Source organism: Arvicanthis niloticus, chromosome 9 (genome assembly GCF_011762505.2).
Source record: "Arvicanthis niloticus isolate mArvNil1 chromosome 9, mArvNil1.pat.X, whole genome shotgun sequence".
Taxonomy (NCBI): domain Eukaryota; kingdom Metazoa; phylum Chordata; class Mammalia; order Rodentia; family Muridae; genus Arvicanthis; species Arvicanthis niloticus.
In genome coordinates, this window is record NC_047666.1 from 82,659,094 (window position 1) to 82,675,348 (window position 16,255).

Consider the following 16,255-nt stretch of genomic DNA (forward strand, 5'->3'; position numbering starts at 1 on the left):
CCGCCCCTCTCCCTAAAGACCGCGACCAGAAAAGGGGCGGAGCCTCTGGCTCTCGTCCCTCCTCCCCGGCCCTCGGCCCGCCTCCCTCCCCCAGCCCTCCATCCAGCTTTCTAAGGCTCTCCATCCTGCCTTCCCTAGCCCGCTACAGCCCATCCTCTCCCTGCAATCGCGGCCCTCCGCCCCGCCCTCCCTGGCCCTTGGCCCCACCCCCTAAACCCTCGCCCCGCCCTCCCTGTGTTTTGACCCCTCCTCCTCGACCTCTGCCCCACCCTCCATGCCCCTCCGCCCCGCCTTCTCGAGCCTCTGCCCCTCCCACACTGGCCCTTGGCCCCGCCTCCTCGGCCCTCCGCCCCGCCCTCCATGCCCCCTGGGTCCCGCCTCCTTGGCCCCCTCCACGCCTCCCAGGCCTCGTCCTCCGCGCCCTGGCGGGGCCTCCGCCGCTGGCTCCTAATCGCCGCCCTCCTCCCGGCCCTGTGTGGGGCTCCGCGGCCCTCTTGGTCCCGCCCTCCCTCCTCCGCCCTTCCTCCTCTGCGCCGCTGCGCACCTCCCTCCCTGCCCGGCCAGGCCGGCGTGCGCCCTCCCCGCGCGTCTCTCTGCCGGCTCAGCTCTCCGCGCGCCGCCCTGCGGCCCGGCCTCCTCAGCCCCGGCCCGCCGCTCGCCCTCCACCGGCGCTCACCGCGGCCACCTCAGCCCGGGCGGGCCGGGCCTCACGCCGCGGGCCGTGCACCGGGACGGAGAGGACGGGCTGCGAGCGCAGTAAGTACAACTTTCCCGGCCCGCGCCCCCCGCGGCCCCGCTGTCACCCCCGCGCCCTCGCCCCGCCGCCCGAAAGTTGGCCCTGCCCGGGGTCGCCTCCTTCCCGGTGTCCTTGGCGAGCGACTTTAGAGGCCACTTTTGTGGGCGAGGGGAATGCGCGGCGGCCCTCTCCCCCTCCAGATGGAAATCGGATGCTCGCCTGGAGGGCGAGCTTCCCCTCTGGAAAAGGAAAAGTGGCGGTTGGTAGGCTTCTGCATTTTGTCTGAACCGTGGCCGCCCTGCCTCCTCGCCCAGCCTCCCGGGTGGCCATCCCCTCCGGGGAAGCGAGTCGCCCCGAGGCGGCTTGCAAAGTTGGCTGCGTCCTGCACCCTGGAAACTTGCAGAGGGCAATCGCAGGGAGGCTCAACTTTAAGGGTCGGGGGCTTGGCGTGAGAGGCCGCTGCGGCCCGGCGGTGGGCGGCGGAGACCGGCTTGGGGCTGGGCTGCTAGTCTTAGCATCGCCGAGCTGCCGGGGGTTTGCGGAACCACTACTTTCCCAGCATCGAACGGCATCTTGAGCCCTTGGAGCCTAGGTCGGGTTTAATCGCACAGTCAGTTCTCGTCCTAATCTTTGGAGGCACAGAAGGAAATATGCAGGACACGTTTCCTAGCTGACTCCAGCTTGTCAGGTCAGTCTTGCCAACACATCAAAGCCTTGCGTTAAAAAAAAAAAAATTAAAAAAAAAAATCCCCCCAACCGGCTGACAGCAGGGACGAACACTTAGCTACCTAACTGTAGATTGGGTCTCAGCAATTTTTCGTGAGATATGTTTTGTCCCAGGGAAGTATCTTAAATATGTAGTGATCTCTGCGTTTCTGCCCAGTTTTGGGATGTGTGTGTGTGTGGGGGGGGGTAAGGTAGTTTTTCTTTTCTTCTTTAGAAATCTTTAATCCGTGGTTGTCAGGGGTTGTGATCAGAAAACCAGCACCTTTCCTGTTTTGTTTTTTAAACTCCAAAACCTGTTCTTTGCTTGAGGCAGTAGGGAAGGTCAGCCCATTGCAGGGGAGGCGCTGGTAAACACAGGAATCTGGGCTCCGGACAATCGCGCTATCAATTTGGGAAGTGGTTTGTGCTTTATCCTCTAGTGGTCATGTTAATGGTTCTTGTGATCTTATATATTTCCGTGGGGAACTTTCCCCCAAACCTCAGAATTACACTTGGCCAATACTCCATTTAAGAAGACTGGACATGGGTTGATGATTCTTCTACTGAAGGATCAGATTGAACACAATGTAATTTGCAGTGTAGGTAATTAAATCTTTTCAAAAATCTCCCAATTGTTCACCCCTCCCTTTAAGAGTCTCAAGATGGTACTTTCCGTACCAGACTCAATTGGCCATAATGGACTGAAGTCTTTGTATGCGATCAAGCCCTGTTTCTGGGCTACAGGAGCTTTGGGGGACAGTAGAGAGCCCCTAGAGGGAGCCAAGTCACGGGACTCACTGTGCAGATAGGAAAGGTTTTCAATTAGTGTCAGTGTCCTGGAGAGAAGCACAGTTTCCAGAGGTGCCCATGCCATTCCCAGGGTCACACTTCCTGAATTCTGCATTTTAAAGAGCTGTTTGGAAATTGCAGATTTAGCATCCTACAGGGTTGTTGTGTCGTTTTCCTCACATTTTTATCTGTAGAGTTTTTAAGCTTTTGGCTTTTAAAAATCCTACTCCTCAGTGCTCAGCTTTTGTAGCCTTTGTATTCAGCGGCATCGCTAGTGCTGTAGCTGACTGCCTGAGTGCCTTCTGTTCTGAGAAATGGTTAATTTCTTTCTTTCTTTCTTTCTTTCTTTCTTTCTTTCTTTCTTTTTTTCTTTTTCTTTTCTTTTCTTTTTTTTTCCCTCCAGACAGGGTTTCTCTGTGTAGCCCTGGCTGTCCTGGAACCCACTCTGTAGACCAGGCTGGCCTCGAACTCAGAAATCCGCCTGCCTCTGCCTCCCAAGTGCTGGGATTAAAGGTGTGCGCCTCCACTGCCCAGCTGAAATGGTTAATTTCTTAAGAAGAGGTTTCCTGTTTTTTATTGGATCCTTTGTTGTTTCATATAATTTGGGAGTAAAACTGTTGTTTACTGCAGGGTACTGTTGCTCTTTTTTGTTGTTAATTTTGGCAGAGCGGCTTTGTTCATTTATAAAATGTTGAAGCCCCAGAAAAGTTGCAAGTGTTCAAAACTTGGCAAAGTTCATTCTAGGTGGAGGTGGAATGGGGTTGAGATGTGGATAGGAAACGTTAGAGATTGTAAGTATAGCATTCAAATTAAAAAGTAATGTATCAACTACTCGCTCTTCTTAGATGTTACTTTGTTCCAATCCTGTATGTTCTAATGTAGAAGTAGTTCCTGGTATTTTATAGACTTGGGAGGGATGCCTTGTAGCAGCCAGCCAGGCTCCTCAGCATCCAGGGAGCTAAGAATGGTCCCTGCTTCTCTAGCTCAGTCATCTAAGTTCACTGTCTTTAAGATGGGGATACTACTGTTAACAGGAAGGCTATGATGGACAGGCACCAGTCATGCCTGGCACATGTTTGTCTACAATGGCAGCATCTCCCACTTCTTCAGAACTTCATCTGTGTCATCCAACTTGCAAACTCTGCCTAGCCTGTTCTGAACTCATCTATCCAAGCAAGGTGTCTTGCTGACTCTGAACTCTCTTCTGTCCATCTCCAAAATGGTTAACCACAAAGTACTGTTGATTTTTCCAGCAAAGTATCTCTCAAACCTGTTTGTTTTTCAGGCTCTGCCATGTTGTCATTTAGTTCAAGCCACTTTGACCTCTCTTAAGCCAGCTGGTCTCCTTTGCCCCTTCTTGCTTGTTTTCTTGCCAGTAGCCTGAAAAAGAAAGCCACTTTTTTCTTCAGGCCTTCAAGATTCCCAAGAATCCTTGGAGTATGGTACAGAGTCCCCAGCAGGCCTTCCTGTCCTGTTTCTTAAGGCCCCAGCCCCTCACTCACATCTCCCTGTACATAGGCCAGTTCCCCAGCAGACTGGCGTCAGCATTATCCCAGCTCCTGAATAACTTCTTGTCTTTGAGTACTCGCTCCAGTATTCTTTCTTATGGAAGTCTTCTCTGAGAAGGCCACCATTTTCACATCTGTTAGACCCAACTTATTTCTTCCACAAGGACAATCATCCTTAATTTGTCACAATTTGTAATTATACTGTATTTTATTTTTATGTTTTGCATAGCGGTGCTCAGTAAATAAAGTGGTGTAGTGTCCACTTCACATCTATGCCACTGTTTGTCTAGACCAGGCTGTCCTCAAACTCACAGGGATCTGCCTGCTTCTGCCTACTGAGTGCTGGGATTAAAGCACTCGGGCACCAGCACAACCAGGACATTTGTGCTTTGTTATATTTGTGTTTTCTGTCAGAAATGCCAAACTAGCCCTTCTGTGTTCTAATTTTGTGAATGATCTGGAATAGCCTTTAAGCATCAGGTAAAAACGTCGCCTTTGCAGTTTATGGAAAACGCATGCTAACGAGACACTTTTAATTAGTGTTGCTCTGGTGATACACAGATGCACATTTCATTTTTCTAACTATAGCATTAAAACAACTGTGTTTTATTAGCACAGGATTACAGAATGGAAATATGAATTCTGCTGTGCCTGATGTTTTACAGTGTCACGTGGTTCTGGGCCAGACAGATGATGTGACTGCTCAGGGCCAGATGTCTAAGGAGGTTGGGGAAGCTGCCGCAGGCAAAAGAGGGCAAGGTCTAAGGATGCCCAGTGGTGTTCTGGCGGTGATTTACATCACCGGATGCCAGCTAAGCCTACAGCCTAGAGGAGCAACAGGAGCCACCTAGAGGTGGGGAAATTCTCCCTCTCACTAAAGCATGAAGTGGTGTTAGCTGTTTGTGTCCTGTGATTACCCCACAGAAAATCCTGAGTTAGTGTCCTGCGGCTCAGCGATGCCTCTGCTGCTCCTGCCTCAGGTGCCTCTGTTCTTACAATCCTTCTGCATTGTCTCTTGACTTTTTCTGAAGTCAGTGTGTTTCCTTCCATAACCGTCACCTCTTAGAGCACATGTGACCCAGCTTCTTTCTTGTTGATCAGGGAATGCCCCAAGGACTTTGGATCTACTGCTGTCTTCAGAAGGGAGTCCTCTGCACACAGCCTCTAGGTCCCCCCTCTGTGCTGGGATGATGAGCAAGACTGATCACAGATACCTCTGAGCTCCTGCAGCATGTCCAATCCCATGTTGGCTCAACAGGAGGGTGTGGTTGATTAGGACATAGGAAAAGGCTGCTTAGGTCTTCATACCTTCATTTTACTCAGAGAAAATGGTCCCCTTCTCTCTTCTCCCCATTGAAGCTAGAGCTATGCCTTCTGTAGGGCCTTGTGCTTTACATCAAAATTCAGACTTACCTTCGTGAAAGAATAGGAGTGGTTTTGGAAGGAGTCTGGCATGTGACTTGCTTTGTGCTGGACCTCTGTGCCCCAGGACATTTGCATCACCACTGCAGACGTTATTGTGGTTCAGTACCCTTGTAATTTTTTGGTCTCTTAGGTATATATGCCTACTGGCTACCTAGAACTTGGACAGTTGCCTGGAGTGTCTTGGCACCAGTACCATTTATTACCTTTTATTTCTAGGCCCTAATGTCAGATGTAGGTTGGTTTTAGTTGTTTGTGTGTTTCATACATTCAGGTTTTATCATCAGGCTCAACATAATTCATTTTAGAGCTGTCCAGGTTTCATGCATTGTAGCTTACTTTCAGGAAGCACTCAGTTGATTATATACACACACACACACACACACACACACACACACACACACACGCAGAGGTTGTAACAAGAGGGGAGTTGTAATCACTTTCTTCCATATTTTATTCATGTAGACATATACATTGTCTTTCTTGTTGATTATCATTGGTTTCTGAGTGCTAAATCAAATTTATTATTAGGTGTGTAATTTTATTATTGGAAAATCAGTTAATTTAAATATATATTTCAAATTTAAATATATTCTGAAAAATTTGACTCCCTTTATTAGATAGACATTAGTCAGAAAAGTAAAGAATTTCTTATTTATGTTTAATGTAGTTGAATAGATTTATAATATATGCAGTTTTGTAATAGAAATACCATTGGGGAGTAGGTTAGACATAGTGTCAAACTGTTAGTTAAAACTTAGCCATTTAGGCAAGAGATTGTATTACTGGGTGTGTTAGAATCTGTCAGGAAACAAAATAGTTCTTTATTTTTATGTATACAGTAACTTTTTTTTTACATTTATTAATTTATTTTAAATATGTTACTGTATTGTTTACTTGCTTGGTGTAAATGTTTGAGTCTCGCACATGGAGATTGGAGGACAGTTTGTCTGAGTCCTCATTCCCCTCCTGAGTAGGTCCTCAGACTTGGTTGTGAGCTGGGCTCGCTGAGCTGTCTTGCCAGCATTGTACGTTACTCAGATAAGATTGTTGTGCTCTAAGCTGCATGTGCCTGACTGCAGTTGTACAGGCTTAGGCACAGGTGTGTGAAGCCCTTGACACCAGCAGCACAGCAGGCCTGTTTGTCCTCCTCCCCAAGTGTCTCTCCCTGACAGTTCGTCCTCTTCCTGGCCTCCCCTCCTTTAAAACTCCCCTCTGCTCTCTGTCCCTGGAGAAGCTGCCTCTTCTAGAGTTTGAGCTGAGTGGAATTATTAATGTATTGTCTCACTCATATTGGTATTTGTAGCAGTGGGGCTGGAGAGTAGCTCAGTTGGTAGGGTGCTTTTGCCTTCATGCACAAAACCCTGGCTCAGTCTCCTGCACTGTGTAGGCAGGAAGATTAGAAATTCAAGGTCATACCCCTATGCTTGTGATTCTAGGGCAGCCTGGGTCACCTAGGGCAGTTTTCAAAACAAACAAACATTCCAGATGCATGCCTGCTGTTCAAATGTATCTTGACTCGCTTATCTGTTGATAGACTTCTGGGCCATTGCCTTTGGTTATGAGCTTAGCTTTTAAAGAAAATGCCAAAATGTTTTCTAACTACACTACCATTTTACATTTGTTTTGCTTCTGCTTTGCCCTGTTTGATTGGCCTTGAACTGACCTTCCCGCCTCCACCCCCAGAGTTGGGGGAGGGGGTTGGGAGAGGGTGTTCATAAGCAAGTGAACACCGCCTTTTCAGCTTCTCGGCTGTATCCACACTCATGGCTTGCTTGCTCTACCTGTTATAATCAGTCTCCTTTCACTAAGCATTCAGGTGTCCATTGGTGTGTTTCATTGGACTTGTCTAATGTTTGATGTTGAACATCTCTAATTCATTTTTATTTTATTTTATGTGTATAAATGTTTTGCTGGCTCATGTGTCTGTGTACCATGCTCATGCTTGGTGTCCTCTGAGGCCAGAAGAGGGTGTTGGATCCCCTGAGACTGGAGTTACACATGGTTTTGAGATACCCTAAGAGTGCTGAGAATTTAACCCTGCTCTTTTGTGAGAGTAGAAAGTGTTCCTAACTGCTGAACCATCTTTCCAGCCCTGTTCACATTCTTACTGGGTTTTAAGATTGAATTTTGAGAGGTTTTATGTATTTGGGTACAGTTACTCATCAAATAGATTTTCTGCCAAAGTATCTCAGTCCAAGGCCTGCCATTGACTCTCTGTGTGGAATTTCTAAGAGACAAGAGAGTTTTACATTTTAGTGAAATATAACCTATGAGTTTTTTCTTTTATTGGTGATACTTCTATAATGTGGTACTCAAGATATCTTTGTTAACCCAAAGTCATAACGATATTTTCCTATCTTTTCTTCCAAAAGTTTTATAGCACCAGGTTTCAGACCTATGATCTATTTGGAGTTAATTTTTACACAATGTGCATTTATGGATCCAGACTCATGTTCTACATACAGAAATCCAGTTGTTCTCACAGTGTTTATTAGAGTGCTTTTGCCTGAAAAATTCTCCCTTGCCCCATCTCCAAAGTCAGTTGTCTGTTAGTCAGTGGCTATTCATAGTTGAATGGAAGCTGAATCCAGTTCTTGATTATGTGTTTGGGGCATGTTTAATAACACTTTTGGTCCCTTTACTGTGACCCTACAGAAACCTTCCTTTCTCAAAGCTTCCTTTATTTTATTTTATTTTATTTTATTTTATTCTATTTTATTTTATTTAGGTTGTTGCTATGTGAGGATCTGTTGTCACAATGATGCAGTCACAGTAGGTCACAGACCAGTTATTTCTTGTCAGTCAGAGTCCACACCGCTGTCTTCCATTCTAAATCGTTGCCTTCGTTCTCGTTTTTTTTTTTTTTTTTTTTTTTTTTTTTTTTTTTTTTTTTTTTTTTGTTGTTGTTGTTGTTTTGTTTCTCTAGTTTTATCTTTCCTCTGTTGTATTTTACTGAGCTCAAGGCAGGTGCTAGAGAAGGTGTCTACTTCACTTGGAAGCCCAGGACAGGGTAGAGAGATGGCTCAGCTGTTAAGAAGCTGCATGCCCTCACAGAGGACCCAAGTTTAGCCCCAGTAGGGACTTGAGAATCACACACAACTGGGTACCCAGACCTGTGAAGGTTTTGTCAGCCCAAATGTGGACAACTTTTGTCAACATTCGCAGTCTGACCTGTCTTCTGTCTTAAAATAGCTCTTCTTAGCTGGCGCTGTGCTGCCCACCAGTGGTCCCGAGGCAGGTGGAGCTCTGTGAGTTTGAGGCCAGCCTGGTATACCCAGCAAGTTTCAGACCAGCCAGGGCTACACTGTGAGTCCTTGTCTTAACAAACAAGCATCAAAACATTCTTCATAGTTGCCATCCTTTCTCCGTTTGTTCATTTATCAAAACAAACCATGCACCTTCCATGGTGGAGACGTAGCAGAGAAGACGCAGAGCTCCCGTTGCTGTGGACTAGGAGGGGAGGTGGGTAGTGAAGGACGGAGTCTTGCTGCATGTTTCTGAATGGGTTAGCCTGTGGTCTCTGTAGGCAGTAGGCAGCCCATGGACTCTCTGAGCGCCTCTCTCAGGATCCCTGCTCATGAGTCTTTTCTCTTTGTTTTTGCATTCCTGAGAAGTGCAGAACTTCTCCAGTTCTGAAGTTTTAACCTAAGAGGCACAGTCTCCGCTCTCCATTGCTTTTGCTCTGACATTTGAACACAGCTGCTCTTCCCCATCTGTCCCTTCAGAGTTCTCCAGTCTGAGTTCCAGATCCTGCCTGCCTAGCCGCTTGGCAGGCCTTCAGGGTCCGTGTGCCCACTTCTTCCAGTTCCTACCTCACTCCGTGGCACACTGGGCATCATGTTCGTGGTTCTCTGACTGCCTTACGCACAGCATAAGTGTCCTTCCCCTTCCCCACGGCCTGAATTTACTGTCTCTTCATACAGATGGTGGCCACCTACCCGGTCTCCTTATCTGACATCACCCTGCACACATTGCTGACTGGTGAAAGCTCAGCTCCTTCGGGGTTAATTCAAACTCTGGGATGTACATAGGACTTCTTTTTAAGCCAGTGTATTTAATGTTATCTCTCCAACAGTAACACTGGTATGCTTTGTAGATGGATAGTGTAGAGAGCACAGCCCCATATGACTGGTGACAAGTAGCACCGTCCCCTTGCTCGTCATACAGTGTCCTTCAGCTGAGGACAGACAGTGCAAGGAGCCTGACTGGTAAGGAGAGCAAGGGACTCGGACACTGTGAAGTGGGCAGCTCCTCACCAGCTGGCCCTGGTCAGAACTTTCAGGGATCATTTCTATAGGTCGTCACCTAGGACCTTCCTCTGGTCTTGTTCTTACTCTAGGCTCTAGTCTCCTGCCCTAGCACAGGCAGGTGACTGTCCTTCCTCCATGCTTCATCTCCCTTCCACACCTCACCCATCCTGAGTGCTGACAGCTGGAGCAGGACCAAATTAAGGTGTCTTGCAGTGATGCCTAATAAGAATAAGTTCATGCGAATAAAAGGTTCTGCCCGCAGTAGCCTTAAAGCCAGCCCAGCTGTGCTTGTCCCCTGGAGGGGTGCTCAGTTCCCTGGGAGCTAGTCTTCTATGCCATAGGCATGCCTGCTTCTCAGATTCCTTTGTGTGGTAATTTTGGAGCACTGTACTTCAAATAGGTGAGCTTCTGAGGGTCTCTTCTTGGCTCATTTGTTCGTGAGTTCAAAGTGACTAAGCAGGCTGTGAGCTTGCAGTCCCCTGTTGCAGTTCAAGGAGTGTAAGTAGGCTCTTTGAAGCCTCATAGCCAGTAATGCCCTTGCTGTGGGTGTTCTGTGGGATATCTTTTTCAAAAGTGGAACAGCTTTGACTGTATGAAAGTCTCCTGAGACCAGAGGCTTCTTCATAATATTTTTGTGGCCTTGTAGAACCCCTAAGTGCTCCCTGATGTCCAGGTTCACTTCTGGCCGTGCTTCAAGGCTTTGGTGCGTCCATCTGTGGCCAGCCTTTCTGTTCTCGGGCAGTTTCCTGGCTCTCTGAACTCACGTGGGCCACACTTCCGAGTTTGGCAGTGATCATCATCCTACACATTCCAAATGAAAGAATTTCCGAGTCTCTCCTTCTGTGCCCTAGTCCACCATTACTGTTTGGCTGTCATCCCTGACCCCGGAAGGGTCAGACACTTTTAGATGAGGGGTAGTGGCTGAGGGGATGAAGAAACAAAAGTACCTTTCACTGCTCAGCTGCTTTTATTAGTTCTTTTGTTTCTGCAATCTCGTCTGTGTTAGCACTTGAGCGATACTGTGATTTTCATGGCCAGAGATGATAGTCTAACAGTATTTGTAAAGCACTTCAGAACAATGTTTTAAATGCAGCAGACATAGACTAGTGAGCATGAAAGCACCCACACAGGGGAGTTTTCCATGTTTCCAGAGTAGCATCTGTTCTGTCTGCAGCTGAGATGGGAAAGCTCAGGAGTGAGGCTTCCCAGTCTGATTCATGCTGTCTTCCCTGCAAGTAGATCATGGGGCTTCTAGAAAGCAGTATCCCGCCATGTTGGATATCTACTGGGTTCCCATGTAGCCAGCAACTGTTTTTCCTTGGATTCTTGGTGTAGTTGTCTGTTGAATGAATTCACTGTCTTGTCTCAAGCAGAACATGCAGCAGGTGCCAGATCAAGAAATAAAAAGCCATCAGCATCTGTATAACCCCAGGTTCAGCTTCTAAGGTGTCCCATTGTTCTGATCGTTTTTTTTTTTTCTCATAGAAATCTTACCTGTATGCCTTAGTGTCTGATCGCTCACTCAGGGTCAAGAGATGTGCTCAGACAGTCATGTTATTGGTGACGTTGAGTCTTGTTCCTTTACTGCTTGCTTTCCAGTGATGAATGTATATTTTATAACTAAAGAAAGATGTTATTTGTGGGATTGTTTTATTGGTTGATTATTTGGTTGTTTTTTTTTTTGTGTGTGTGTGTGTGTGTGTGTGTGCTTGGAATTGAACCTAGAGCCTCCTGAATGATAAACATGTTCTCTACCACCCATTCTATTCCCAGCTCAGAAGGGACAGAGGCAAGTTTATACATGCTTGGAAAGTGTGCTTGTGGCACATGTCTGCTGAGGTCAGAGGACAAGATTCTGTCTTGTTGGTTTAGTCTGTCATGGGACTGACCCTTTGATCCCCAGATTCGTTTATTCCTGGGTCAGTTAAGTACAATCTCCAATCTCCAAGTAAACGGACTTGATTTCAGGTAATGAGTCTGAGTCAAACTGTTCTCAGTGAGGCCTGAACTTCCATTTGAACAGCAGTGTTCCTCAGTGTGGCTGCTGGAGGGGAGGGGTGACCTGTTAGGACTTGAATGGCTCACAGGCTTCCTCAGAGTCTTTGTTGACATCATACACACACACACACACACACACACACACACACACACACACACAGAGTCACACATATATACATATATATATACTCACATACACTTACACATACACACTCATACACTCACATATACACTCACATATATACTGACACACACATATACACATACACTCACATATACTCATACATACATACACACACATACACACATACACACACATATACACATACACTCACATATACTCATACATACATACACACACATACACACATACACTCACACTCATACATACATACACGCACACACATACACACACAAACACACACACGGATGGTGTGTCTGAGGAGGTGAAGTCTGGGAGGTGATGAGATTGTGAAGGCACATCCCTTATGCTCTTACACGAGAGTTAGCTAACTACAAGAGAGGAATCTAGTTAAGTACTCCTCCAGTGTGAGGACGGCACAGGAGGACCACCGAGAGCCAGAAAGCAGACTCCTCCCTGACCTCCAGCTGTACCTCTAGACCCATGGAGATAAACTTTCTGTGGTGTATAAGCCAGCAGCCTATAGTTTCCCCCACAGGAGCACGTAGGGACTAAAACAGAGCTCCTGTTCCATTGGCTCAGCTTCTTCTCTGAATGAGGGTGAAAAAAGGCATCATCTGGAAGTGAAACCAAGTGATTTCAGGATCTGCCTGTGAATGAAACCAAACATGCGGGCAGGCCGCCCCGCCCCTGAGTGGTCAGCAGGCTTGGGGTCAGGGGAACTGAAGGCAGGGAGCGCTCCTGCTGAGTGAGCACCCGCTGTCAGAGTTTTAAACTGTTTCCCCTGATGGTCCAGATGGGAAGGTGAGCAGCAGGAGGAAGAGGGAGGGAGGGAGGTGTGGGCTTTGTTGGAAGGCAACAGGCTTGGCTCAGACTGTCTCATTCCCTCCCACCTGCTGTGGTGGCACAGGCTGGGTGGCTGCACCTCTCTCTGACAGTGCACACCTGGAAGACCCCTGGCTTGGCATCTGTGCCTGGGAGAGCTGGGATTGCCAGATCGTCGGCTGTTAACCTGCTTGTTGCTCCTCCTGAGCTGGTTTTCTTCATGGAGGTTCTTCAGAGCAGTAGCTCTGCCACATTTGTGTCTGTACCTAACTTGGTTCTTAACTCTCATAGGCAGTAATCAGGTCTATCTGTTTATAGTTAGAGAAGTAGCTCAAAGCTGAAGTGAGCAGACCACAGTCACCAGCAATGAATGTTGGAAACCAGATTGAGAGACCTTTCCTTTCCAGCCTGTTTATCAGGGCCCTTCTGTTGAGCTCCTCAGAGCCTTTCATGTGAGCGATTCTCAGTTCCTGCCAGTGAACAAGCACACCAGCCTCCGTGTGAGAGATGTGTGTTTCACTCCTGCTGGACATCACTTGAGTGCTTTGAAAGGGCTGCAGTTGTGGCCACACCATGTGCATGGAGAGCAGCTGCCTGGCTTCTGCGGGGCTTGCCCGTGAGCATCTTGTCTTTTGCCTTCCCTCTGTGCTAGAAAGCCTGCGCTCTTAGTAACCTCTCATCCACCTGATCATTTGATTTTATTTTCTGGGAAAATAGCCCAGGATAACTGCAATTCATATTGGTGACCTTTTTCTCTTGCAGAGTCTGTTCCACTGAATGGTAGCTAGCAAATTAGGTTTGTTGTTTTAGTGAATTTAATTGGTAGTGTGACTTGCCAACTTGTGTACAAATTAAAATATGTATGTGACAAAAGACTGAGACTCTTCCTTTACAAACATATTTCCTGCTCTTTTCAGAAGTTACACAGTTGGTCCAGTCACAGATTGTCTGGAAACCAGCTGGAGTCTATACTGACTTTAAAGTTAGGACCACTGGCCTCTTCGAGCCCTGGAACTCAACACAAGTGTCACTATCCAAAGTCCAAAAGTACTTTAAGTAAAATAAGGGATCAGCTTTGTGTAGACTTGGCACTCTGGTGACACTGTTGACACAGTCCCAATTCTCCCTTCAGTCTGGGAGACCTGGGAGTCATAGGTTCAGTAAACAATGTAGATGTTTCTGGGGCTAGAAGGAAGGATTTTGTTTTGTTTTCCAAGACAGGGTTTCCCTGTGGAGCCCTGCCCATCTTAGAACTAGCTCTGTAGATGAGGCTGGCCTCGAACTCACAGAGATCTGCCTGCCTCTGCCTGCTGAGTGCTGGAATTAAAGGTGTGCACCACCACTGCCCAGTGTAAGGAAGAATTTTATAGCTAATGCGACACCAGAGCTGGAGAGAGAAAGGATTTAGTCAGTATCATACTGTTTAACACACACATTGAGAGAAGAGAGGAAAGAAAGGTGTTATTTTCAGTTCTGGATGGGGATTCCCTAGAAAGCGGTTAAAAATAAAGATTATAAGTTCGGCCAGCAGTACAGACAGCCCAGCTTTCCTTCCAGGCAGGTGCTCAGCATTATCTGTTGGCTGACCTTATACATGTGACAGGTGAGGACCAAGCTTGTCCTATAGCATGTGGGTAAGAGGGGAATCCAACAGTAGGGAGCTCCAGTAGTTGGCTCAACTAGAAAAAAAAAAAAAAAACAAAAAAAAACCAAACAGAACAAGAACCCACAACTCCCTAGAAACAGGGAGAAGAGTCTTAGCACAGACAGCCATAGCATCACGGAGGAAATCACCTAAGATAAAGGCTAGAAGCTTTGATGATGAGCAAATCAACACTGATCATCCCAGTAATGGAGATATTTTTATTTTAAAATGTTTTTATTTATGAGTTGTGTGTATGTGTGCTGTGTATGCACATGCTTGTGTACATGTGTGTACACACTTGCATGTACACATGCACATGCTTTTATGTGTGTACACTTGTGTATTCATGCTTGTGTATGCATGTGTGGACACTTGTGTATTCATGCTTGTGTATGCATGTGTGGACACTTGTGTATTCATGCTTGTGTATGCATGTGTGGACACTTGTGTATTCATGCTTGTGTATGCATGTGTGGACACTTGTGTGTTCATGCTTGTGTATGCATGTGTGGACACTTGTGTATTCATGCTTGTGTATGCATGTGTGGACACTTGTGTATTCATGCTTGTGTATGCATGTGTGGACACTTGTGTATTCATGCTTGTGTATGCATGTGTGGACACTTGTGTATTCATGCTTGTGTATGCATGTGTGGACACTTGTGTGTTCATGCTTGTGTATGCATGTGTGGACACTTGTGTGTGCACATGTGTATTATGTGTGTGTGTGTGTGCTTATGTGTGTATTTGTGTGTGTGCGTGCGTGTGCATGTACCCAGTTGCCCAATCTCTTGGAGCTGGAGTTGGAGGCAGTTGCAGTTTGTGAGTCACTCAGCATTGGTGCTTGGATCTGATCTCTGATAGTTATGATTGAGCTCCGAGTGTTATAACCACTGAGTTCTCCATGTAACCCCTGATGCTTATTTTTTTCTTTAATAAATGGTCATTTTATTCATGACACCATATTAATGGACTGTCAGGTGCTAAGTATCTATATTAAATTGCAACAACTACAGTAAAACCAGATCCACAATATTTGTTCAAGCCCATAGTGACAGACAAAGGTGGGACAGAGCTAGGATTCTAAGTCAGGCAGCTCACCACTCCTGGTTTTCACCACTGTTCATGCTGCAAGCACTTCTGAACCAGAGCTGGGCACCTAGTGTCTGGGGTGCCATGTGAGTGATGGGCAGAGACCATCCTGGAGACCAGCAACAGCGGAGAGGATGTGGTGAGAGTGAGGAGCAAAAGGGAAGAATGGTAGTTTTTGTTTTCATAGGAAGACAGAAAAAGGGATTAAGAAAATTCTCTTGGAAAAGGTGACCCTTCAGCTAAGGTTCACAGAGGTAAAAGCAAGGTGGTACATTAGAAAATTTAGGTATGACATCTAGAATTTCAACCTTAGGTACTTTGAAGTCCGCAGCAGGTTTGTGTTAACAAGGTTCTTGACTGCAGATGAGTATGTGGCTTGGCTAGCTGGACCATTGTGCTGTGACACCGGTAATTACAAGTTCTCTTCAGAACAGGAAACCAAGGCCCCTTACAGGCTGTATTAAGTAAAGAGTATGGCAGCAGCTTGACCATTGTCTCTGTTAGCAGACCATTTAGCTTAAAACAGAAATGCTATGACTAACTGGGGTGGCACAGTGCGGCCTGCCCATCACCCCTCTTGACCTGTTATGCGATGGAGGCAGCTCCAGATCTCAGGGCTCCTTCAGAGTGACTCCTCTCCCAGACACCCTGCTTCTGTCACCAGGTCTATAAAGGCAAACAAGTCATAACAACATTTACATTTTAGTATGAATTCCACAAAACAAAGGTTGTTGTTGTTCTTGCTGTTATCATGCTATCGCTCTTTAGGTTAAATACTCGGGCTTAAATAGCAGGAAGAGCACTGGTCCGAGTGAAGTGTGCCGTCTTGTGCTGGGCCTGTTTTTGTTAGACATTCACAGCTCTACAAGCTTTCTAGGCTTGGGGACATTTTCTAAGCTACAGAATCTTAGCTGAGAATCCAGTGGGAAAGACTAGTGTGAGGGAATAAGTCTGGATTATGAGGAGAAGCAGAGAGATGTGTCCAGGTCCATTCCTGCTGTCTGGCACAACAGGGCCTTTCATCCTGATGATATGTTATATGGTTTCTCTATATGATGTTAATATGCTTTTGAGTTGCAGGACCCTTTCTCATTGAAGTGGAGTGAGGCAGATGTTTTCAAAGCCATCCTCCTGTTAACT

The 16,255-nt window shown here is 46.6% G+C and overlaps 1 protein-coding gene across 2 annotated transcripts in view; it reads left to right on the plus strand.

Moving 5' to 3' along the window:
- The first annotated feature begins 453 nt into the window (after positions 1 to 453).
- Rassf8 (Ras association domain family member 8) overlaps positions 454 to 16,255 on the plus strand; it is a 73,603-nt gene continuing 57,801 nt past the window's right edge. The window contains exon 1 of one of the 2 annotated variants that reach the window (XM_034511735.2): positions 454 to 756. The gene's annotated coding sequence lies outside the window, so the exon portion shown is untranslated. The remainder of the gene's footprint in view (positions 757 to 16,255) is intronic. The other variant, XM_034511733.2, reaches the window with a different exon arrangement.